We start from the raw sequence: 7,183 nt of genomic DNA, 5'->3' as shown, positions 1-7,183 counted from the left end.
GGGAGTAAAATTAAATGTATATGCAAGTGTGTAAGGTCAGGGCCCAAGTCAAAAGTATTGACCAAGTCATTGGATGTTTATGATAGAAAATGAGGGATGAAGCTGTGGGAGGAAAATAACCTTGTGGTTGTGGGATACTTAAGTTCTTGCAGCAAAAGAGAATTATGTAATTTGAAACTGCTATTTTTTTCTTCCAGCTGTCTCTCTTTTTCCTCCTTTGCCAGCTTTGTGGCATCTCACTCGCCTGCCTCTTTTTCAGGCAGATAAAATGCATTCAAGTGTTAATCTAATCTAAAAAACTGAATTGTGAACTCTATTGCATTAAATGCCATCTCTGAAAGGTTACTGAGTGCCCTGGCCACTCTGCAGTGATTGTACTAGCAGTGCTGGCTTTCCTGCCCTGTTTTACTTAGTACTGCTCTTAGAACTACGTGCTAATTTTAACTGAAGAAGGCTGAAATGTGAGATTTGTAATGGCTTGAAATCTATTCTTTAAAGAACATAATTGTTCTGGACAACACTGAAGAAAGTCTGCTGGCACTGAGAGGGTATGAAAGGAAAAGCTTTCCATTGTATCTCAAGTCCAAATTTTCTTTGATACCATCCCTGTTACCCTTACCATTACCGCACCAATTTTACTGAGCACAAAGAGACAATATGAGGTTTAGTATTAACCTAACGAAATCATTGTTCATAGACATTATTTATCAGTGGCAATAAAGCTCTAGCTGTGTACCTTCAGTTGTATCATGGCAAAGGCTCCTTTAGTCAATAAACACCTTGTGTTGCAGCAAGTAGTTCACTTTTCTATTCCAGTATGAAATAAATTTAGTAATTGGAACTTGTGTGCAATTTCCAGGCTATCGAGTAGCATCTGTATTAGGGAAGGCAACTTTATGTTAAGAGCCTCTTAGCAAACATAATACTTGAGATACTTAATTCTTCAGCCTTAAACAAATGTCAATACAGAAAGCAAAATGGAACTAAGGTGAGATTTCTAGCTAGAGCAGATGCCTGTAATTATGCAGTGTAGCTATAGAGCGATGCATGGTTTTATATACTTTTAATATTAGCATTGTTTTTTAGAACTAAAATGCTTGTAATACTGTATTTAAAATATTGTTGCTTTTACAGCTTTTAATGATACATTTGTAACATTTTTCTGATCTGAATGTCCACTTCTCTGATTAAGATAAGTAAGTATGCTCGTGTAATTTACCTTAAAAAGTATAAATTGCTTCTTTTATGCTATGATAACCATTTGTATCTTTTTATCATTAGATTTTTAATACCAAAAGATTTAAATTCCTTTAATCTATTTATGCAGTAATGAATTGTAAAAATTTATTTTCATTATGTGCAGTGTTTTTTCTCTATAATAGGATTTAATTTAAGAATTAAGATCTTGGCAACTATGGCTCATAGCACCACAGAAGCACTGAAAAACCTACCGGTTCTAGGACTTCTGCTAAAAGCAAAGCATACATTTTTCCCAAGTGACAAACACACCAATTTTGAAATCTGTGAGTAGCAGAAATAACTGGCTTTTTATAGTGTGAGACCTATCACTTGTAATATTATGGTCATCTATGATCGTTGTGGCTTAGGGAGTACATTTTCAACTTTGCATTATGGTAGCCTTAGGGAGCTTCGTAGACACATTAAGGAATGCATGGACAGAAACTGAAAACAAATTCAATTAAGCATATGACTTTTTATAATTAGACATTGCATTATTACAGCAAGTAACTCTAAATCTAGTATTTAATTTAAAAAATAGACCAAAAGATTAATGTTTCTTAGGATATCATTGTTTGGTATTTCTCTGATTTATGTAACTGTCTGAACCTGAGCACAGCTAGTATAAAGTTCTTACCAGTTAGTCCTCCACATTTGCAAAAGTGTGAATAAATACTTAGCATTCATAAGGGAGTGGAAAACTTTTAGGCATCTCTTGCCTGGAAAAGAAGACAAGCAAGAACACAGGGGGGTGTCACAGTGTCTGTTAAAATGCAAGAACTTGCATCCATGGGAAAATACATCTGGTGACATCTGTAGATAGCACCATTCACACCATTCTCTTGAGTTCATTTCCTTTATATGACATAGTATACTGTTCTCACATTTAGTCCACATCTGTACCCTCTTCTGTCACCTCCAGAAGGTTGGCACGATGCTGAATGAAGCCACTTTAACTTTCAGGGAAACTTAATGTTAATTCTGTAGCTTGGACTGACAAAAGGTGTCATAAAGAATAGCTGTCAACACCATTTCAGTCAAGCGTTACTCCAAGTGGTGAAAGGCTTTGGCGGGGGAAGGGGCAACATGGGATGAAAACACGAGTCTCTTTGACCAGGCTTCTGGATGTGTTAGTTCTATTCCTTTTCCTCTGACAACTTTGGGGCAGCTGCAGTGGTTAATTCCTCCCTTTCCTGTTGACCAACTCTGCTTTTCAATGTCTGAGCTTTGTTAGTAGGCCAATTTCTTACAAGTGCTTTGTTTTCTAATTAATGTACACCAACATGGTGCTACTGCAATGTTTGGTAGAATGACTTATGAAGAAAGAAAATTTTCATTTTTCTTCTGTACACAAGCATTACTTGAAGCTAAACGTAACTAATTAATTTTGACATGTGTTTTATCAGAGTTGTTCTTTACCAAACCTACATGTTGGCCTATATGATTCATTCAAGTTGTTCTGATAGTTATGTTTTACGGAGTGGAAAGATACAGCAAGGCTGAATGACACACTGTATACATGTCCTGATGATGGGAGTTCCTCGTCATGAATGTTTCTGTGATTCATGTTTTTATAAAGAATGCCAAAGGGATGACTATGGATATATCAGTTGTCATAACTTGTAGTTCAGTTCACAATAGTGGAGTAACTGTTTAAAAAAACAGCTATTGTAGAGGAATGTTCAGTTATGTTTGCTTTGCAAGACTTGATGCAAGTATGACATGGGATGTGCTAGACATGTCTTGTGACTTTTGAATCGCTGGGGTAAAAGGTCAACTGCAAGTAAGAACAGCTTTGTTATTAATCAATCCTGTCTGCAAGCATTCCTACAGTAATATATACTATACTGACTGAACACCTCTTGAACAGCAGTGAAAGCTTTCTTTTAACTACATTACTAGTCTGCAGTGCTTAGTTACGTGTCATTCTATGGAAATAACATTGATGGAACTACAGAGAGATAAATTGTTCCGGTATCCTGGACTTTGCAGGGGGACATAGAGCAGAGCGTATCACCATAGTGGTTGCTTCTGAGGGTTTGAGCCTGCTTCTGACATCACCAGCATGTAAGTCAGAAGTGGCTTTAGTAATGTGAAAGTGGAGAAAAAGAAGTCATGTTGCATGATGTGTTGAGTCAGTTCAGTCAAACGGTTAGGAACTGCTTCTCTAGATCAAATGACAGTAGAGCTATTTCTTGGTAGAAAGGGATGATCAGAGTGGAACCGGTGAGATAATGTCTGCAACAAAAGCAAACAGGGAAGGCCCTAAATCATTCCTGTTTGTACACTGCCTTGTATGAAAGAATTAAATTCATAGTAAGTATGGATAATTTTTGTCATTATCAGTAAAAATAATACCATGATCATAAAGAAGAACCACTAGTACCAATTACCAATTTAGCCTGTTCCTCTGTAACAAATTGTAGAGAGATGCCTGATTCACAAACAAGCCCAAAAGAATTTTGCGTCTATTCCCAAAACATAATACCAACAGGATATCATGAACAACAGGAGGAAACTCTCTTGAACTCGTGCAGAAGGACAGTTGACAGAATAGTAATCTCAAATATGGTATCTAGCCTGTAAATCTGTTTTATTCTATCCTAATTGTGCAAGAACTATGAAGCTGATTTGAAAACAGTCATTAGGCAAAGAAGTTTATTCTGGTGAATACAGGAAATTTTTCTTTTTGTTCTTTTCAAGGTATCTGTTTCCTCCCTTACTCTAGACTGACTTCTATACTATCCGCCATTAGGACTTGATATGTTAATGCATTTCTGTGAACAGATAAGAGACTATTTTTGACCACAAAACCATGATGGAGTTGGTAAAAACAGAGCTACCTTGAAAATGTAATGAGAGATCAGCAATTAACTGGTGTCCAAAAAGATGAAAAATATGAAATCAACATGTATTGAAAATTAGGCTATAGTTTAAGGAATATTTTCTTAAGCAAAGAGGGGCTGATTATAACTCACATCAGTTCCTTAGTACAATTACTGTACCTGTCTGTAAATAAACTATCACTGGTGCAGGCTATTTTAATCAGCATCCACATAGAAATAAATATTCATCCTAATACTAAGTAAGGTTTGAGGAGACCTATTTAAATATCTTGCTGCCCAGAGTGAAGGCAAAGACTTAATTCTGGATATTTGGTTAAAACAGCTAAGCTGTGCTGCCAACACTACGTACAAGTATGTAAACTTTTGGTTTCCCATGCTAACATACTGAAAGTGAGAAATCATAGTGCTGAAATCTGGAACCTAGCATCAAACTAATGAGCTGTCAGAGCACACTTGCTTAAAAAAAATGAAGTTTAAAGTATTGCATTAAAAAGGATGAACTCTCTGAGAGGCTGTGAAAAGGCTGTGTAATGATTAGATATTTATGCATGTGTTGATACTCAGGTCTGGTTTTATTTAATAAATAGTAAAAGCAGCAATATTCTCAGCACTTAAGAAATGTGGGCAGCTATTTTCTATAGCTGTATTGCACAACTGCATCTTTTCATCCTATACAGAGGAAGAAATTGGAAAATGTGCTCTGTACTAAATGGTAAGGATACTTTGTATGTTGCTTAAAATAATCTGATAATGATACATTGTCTGATACAGCCTAAGAATCGGTAGTTTCTCATGCTTTCATCTTAGTACCAGACATTCCATAATGAGAATCAAGCAATGGATAAGTGTTCACATACTGGTTTTCCTGAATTCCCCCCAAGGTGATTTTTCTCATTTTTGCAGCTCACATTTTTGCTTCTCTCCCCATCTTTCTGTGTCAATACTAAATCAAAATGCTGTATTCTTTTTGATGTGAATGAAAATGTGGTGACAGATGCTGGATGAGAAGTCCTGTAATTCATTAATCCATAATCCTAATCCAGGATCTGCTACTCATGAGAACTAAAACCAAATGTGGACTTTTACATTTGGTCCTTCTAAAGACTCTTACATTACACCGGTTCCAGGTAGGGAAAGGAATAAAGAAATGCATAATCTCCAGAATTTTCCATATGCCTTGTACAGAGAATAGTGGATCAAGTGTTTTAAACAAAGGAAGGAAGGAAGGAAACTTTGATTTCTTGCCAAGAGATTGAAACCTCCTGATCTCTTACCAAGCTAGTTTATTTTGCTGCCAACAAACAGTTTCCTCACCTTTAAACAGCTCCTTTTCATCTGCGAAACTAGCAGCAGTGAGGGAAACGGGCTCTGCAGAATGGCAACACTGTAAGAATCTGTTGTAGTTAATGTAGGGACTGATTCGCATTCAAATTCATATATGGACCAGAAAACACACACAGTTCCAGGTATGGGGTGTCCTCGGATGGTTTCTAACTAAATTTTACTAATTTTCCTCTAAGTACACAAAACTTGCTGGCTTTGTGAATGTTGATCTCCTGCTGCACAAACATTATTTAAATGCCTTTGCTATTGAATAAAATATGACCCTGATTTTCAGGATTCCATATATTCTGTTTTTTTTTTTAAATGCTGAGATTTACCGAATTTAAGAAACTGAACTCCTTTGAATTGAACTGAATGCATCAGTTCTGAAACTTGGCCTCCCTCAAAACTGTCGAGTTAGTTATGATGCAGTTTACACCATATCCTTAATGTTTATACTAGTGATTTCAGAGCAATCTCTAAGTAGATGTGGAGCACAAGTTCTTAGATATTTTGCATATATTTTTTCAGTGAGAAGGAGAAGGTGGAGATGTTTGGCAGTCTGAAGTCAAAGGCTGGCCATGGGTACCATACGGCAAGGTTTTTGGTTTTATTATGCTGATAAACCCAAGAGCAGACGTGTGATGGAATTACCTTCTGTGTAGCAGCAGAGCATAAATCCTGTGCACCCCTTCGGCTTTTTTTCCCAACCATATTTATGCAAGGCTAATTAATTGAGGGATTAATCAGCTACACGTATCTGTTTAGTCCTTAGTTTAGAACTAAAGTAGAGGGGAAGTTTTTGATTTGAGAATTATAAATTAAGCAATAATGGAAATTATTAGTTTTGAGGGGAGGAAGTTGTAATTAGTGAGTTGTATTAGCAAACATCTTCCAGTTGTTGTCTAGATGGACACAGGGATAATTTGTTATTCTGAGATACATGAAACAGCCACTGCTCCAAACAGTAAACTGTTGTTCTGAAATGACCGTGATCTTGACATTATCTGAAAAATAAACATTTTACAATCAGTTAAAGACAGGATATACAGGGCTTTAAATCTTCATTTTAATCAGGAATGGCAGCAAATGCATTAATTGTGTTTTGTTCCTGCAATCTTCCGGTAAGGAAAAAAAAAAAGACTCATTCTGTAAAAGCTATTATTTTAAATGAACAATGATTTTTTTTTTTTTTTTTTACAATAGCAAGAGAGGAAATGCTGTCTGAATCTTTTTTTTCCTTACAAATACATTCTAATTTATAGTAAACCAAGCGAACAATCCTCTATTAATTTGGTTTTTTCCTTTATATAGCTAGCAGACTGCAATTAATGCTTCTGCTGGCAGAACTGATAAATAAGAGAATGAAGAAATAATGTTTCAGACTTTGACATATATCTTTCAGTCACCTAGATGATATGAAAATATTTGGACTGTTTAGAAGAAATTAATTTCCAACAATAAGTGAAAACCACTTACGTAGCTTACAACCATCAAGCTAGAACTATGCCATCTAACTTAACCATGCATACTAAGCCAATTGCAGTGAAGTTTTGTGTATTCATCTCTAGAAGGAAGGTTTACCTACCAATTTCTCAGCTGCTCAATGTGCAATTTAAAGATTACTGCATAGCCCTTTATATAGTTTTCTGTTTCTAGTGAAAACATTAACGGTTTTGTCAACTTAAAGGGCTTTTATTTCATTAAAGAAGCAAAGCAGTGGGAGGAAGACACAGGAGACACTTGAACAGCTTGAGAGTACAGTATATGTGCTC

The sequence above is a fragment of the Aquila chrysaetos genome, chromosome 10 (genome assembly GCF_900496995.4).
Source record: "Aquila chrysaetos chrysaetos chromosome 10, bAquChr1.4, whole genome shotgun sequence".
Lineage (NCBI taxonomy): Eukaryota > Metazoa > Chordata > Aves > Accipitriformes > Accipitridae > Aquila > Aquila chrysaetos.
Note: the sequence above shows the minus strand (reverse complement) of the source record.